This window comes from Ixodes scapularis, unplaced genomic scaffold, assembly GCF_016920785.2.
Source record: "Ixodes scapularis isolate PalLabHiFi unplaced genomic scaffold, ASM1692078v2 PGA_scaffold13__105_contigs__length_92229423, whole genome shotgun sequence".
NCBI lineage: Eukaryota > Metazoa > Arthropoda > Arachnida > Ixodida > Ixodidae > Ixodes > Ixodes scapularis.
Window position 1 is genome coordinate 35,471,010 of NW_024609839.1, and position 3,084 is coordinate 35,474,093.

General features: G+C 53.3%; 1 pseudogene; it reads right to left on the reverse strand.

The window, feature by feature from the left end:
- Positions 1-602: 602 nt before the first annotated feature.
- LOC115330905 lies at positions 603-1,491 on the reverse strand (annotated as a pseudogene).
- Between the last annotated feature and the right edge of the window lie 1,593 nt (positions 1,492-3,084).

Below are 3,084 nucleotides of genomic sequence, written 5' to 3' on the forward strand. Positions count from 1 at the left end.
AAGTGACCTTGGGTGGCGGGGGGGGCACGTGACCTTGGGGGGAGGTCACGTGACCTTGTGGGAAGTCGCGTGACCTTCGAGTGTCACGTGACGTCGGGAGGTCACGCGATGATGCCGATGACGTCATCAGTGACGTCATCACTGATGATGACGATGCGGATGCCGGTGACGTCATCAATAACGTCACTGATGACGTCATCAGTGGCGGTGCCGTGAACGGGGGTCACGCGACCTCGGGGGGGGGGGGAAGGGGTATCCCCAGGTCACGTGACCCCCGGGGGGTCACGTGACCTGGATAACCATCGTGACCCTCGTGAGGGTAACACTAGTAACCCTTGTGAGGGCAACTCTCGTGACCCTCGTGAGGGTAATTCTCATGACCCTCGTGAGGGTCACCCTTAAGGGTAACTAACCCTCGTAACTCTCGTGAGGGTTACGAGGGTTAGTAACCCTCGTAGCCCTCGCGATCCTCGTGAAGGTAACCCTCGTGAGAGTAACCCTCACGAGGGTTACTCGCGGTTACGGCGACGGCGACGCCGACGCCGCTCAAGCCGGGAACGGGCGCCTAAGAGCTGCTCTCTAAAAAGTAAAGTGGTTCACACTCAGTTGTCATTATCCGGAGGAGGTTGGGCCAGGTGCTCGCCCTGGGGCTGGGCCTGATGCTGATGCTGATGCTGGGGCTGGGGCTCGGGCTGGGCCTTGGCCTAGTGCTGGGCCTGGAGCTGGGGCTGACGCAGAGCGTGGCTGGATAGCAGGAGGATGACCTCTCGCATAAAGGCAGCGTTTTCCTGCATGGAGAGGACACCCTCCTGGATGTTCTGTGCGATCCGGTTCATGCTCTGCGGCAGCTGCCCCACGTTCTGCGCCAGCTGGTCCAACCACTCCGGGAGCTGCCCCATGCCGAGCGAGATCTGAAGCGTGATTTCCTTTTTTCTTGACTTCCAACATCTCATACAGGTTACGAAGACTTTGCTCACACCAACTATTCGAAGCTTATGTGTGAAGTAAGCGTGTACTTAATAATGTTACTGTGCTTCAGGGATTTGTCAACATTACCTGTTCCTGGAACCTCTCATCTCTTGTATCTCGGCCTTTGTTAGCCTCGAGCAGGCGCCGTTGGTTGGCCACAGCCGAAAAGGCCACCTTGTCCCGCCGCTCCTGTTGAGGGACTCGACGAGGCAGCCTTGGTCGAACCGTGACTTGCCGTGCTCGAGGCAGGGGCATTTCTGCAGGAAAACATAGTTTAGATCAGTAATAAGTGTAGTCATGTTCATGTTGCTGGCGGTTTTAGTTCCCATTAGTCAAGTAAAGTATCTTAGGCATTGTGGTGGAGGCCTCCTATCTGCTTCCTCCTCGGCCTCCTCCTCGAACGCCTCCCCCGCATCCCGCGAATCTTGGTGCTCTTCTGCCGGGGCGCCCACAGACTGCACCTACATGGCATATTTATCGTTACGTGTTTGTACTGTATGCACTTTAACATGTGCAATCTCATGTTTTTCAGAGTGAAATAGAGCTATGCTCACAGCTTTAGATTCTAAACAGGTTTGCCCCTATAGTTACTTTTGTAGTTTTCTGTAAAAACGATACTGCAAATGAATGACTTGTGGTAACCCTCTTCTGAGCGCCAGGCAAGTCACTGCTCCCTGTCGTGTGCGTATTACCCTGTAAGAGTTTTACATGCTGCATACGATCGTTAAAAACAGATAAGTAGATGGTTCATTGCAGCGGCTGAATGTAGCTGGTAGTGCTGTGGCTGACGCTAGGATGTACCACTCCCATTTACATGTCATTTCAATCATTTTTTTATGTAAACTAACTACCTTACTACAGCTCCCATCTATGTTTTTAGTTCTAAGCAAAGTCGGGGCCAAATCTAGGAAAAATATACGGCAGTCCAGGATGAATTTTTAAGCTCACTCTCCTTCTCCCCTAGATATGGCCCTGAGCTCAGGAACTATTTACATGCACGTCCCATAGGCTTTAATAGTTATTACATGTGCAGTCCTTTCAGGGTTAGCCGGTACAGGGACAAGTCAATTTGCCCTCTGTACACCCTAAAGTTGGCGAGATTGTGAAAGGGACCGATAAATTAATTAACCATTTCTTGATTATATTTATCACTTTAAACAATAACTATTGTAACTCACCAATAAAACTATCAACAAATGTTCAGAAGGCTAAACGCACTTTCGGACCATGTAGGTAACAAGTGTGGGGATCCGTCCGGCCGCCCCACCCTGGAGTCCCGTCTTTCCCGCATTTCCCCCGCTCCTTCGCCCGTTCTACCCGCGCCCTGCCAGGGCCGAACATTCCTGCTGACCCGGATCCGTGGACGGAGGAGCGTCACCGTAATCCCCGCTCGGGGGTCGTGCGGGGACCGTGGCGGGGGCGTGCGTGTACACGTGGACGGGTCGTGGTGGGCACGTGATCGGTGGGGGGCGAGGATATAAAAAGGGGAACAGAGACAAAGGAAGCTCTCTCTGGCTGCCGTCTCTCTTGCTGCCGACTTGGGGATCAACGAGTCACGGAGGCTAGCTCGGACGGCGGTGGACGCTGGCGCGGGGAATGCGGGCACTACGTCGATTGGTGGACTCGACAAACGGACCGAACAGCGACCCTGGACGACGACGTCCCCATGACGCGGTGTGGACGACCACCGCTGGGACTCGGAGAAGCTGCAGTGGCAGCGGACTTTCCCCCGGCCTCGCTGATGACCGTCCCTCAATCCCGAAACCCCCCCCCCCCCCCCCCCCAAGGCAATGAGTGAGTGAATAAACCCTTTTGCCGAGATCGAAATATTGAAGTGTCATATTCATCCGGAGACAGGGTTTGAGGGAATCGGAGCTAGAAGATGCCCGCACAAGGTACCTATCCTGCTTTCTTCACTTCTTTCTCAGGTAAGTTCATCAAAATTTTGATACAATGCTTCCATTAATTTTAAAATACAAATTTAAGCGTTCACTTCGTACACTTGCCCCACCTCCTGGAACTCTGCAGAAATAAGCAATACATGTAGATTGTTGTGCTGTTCCCTGGTCAAGTACGTACCTCCTCCGGAAGGTAGGGTACACGAAACCCGGGGGC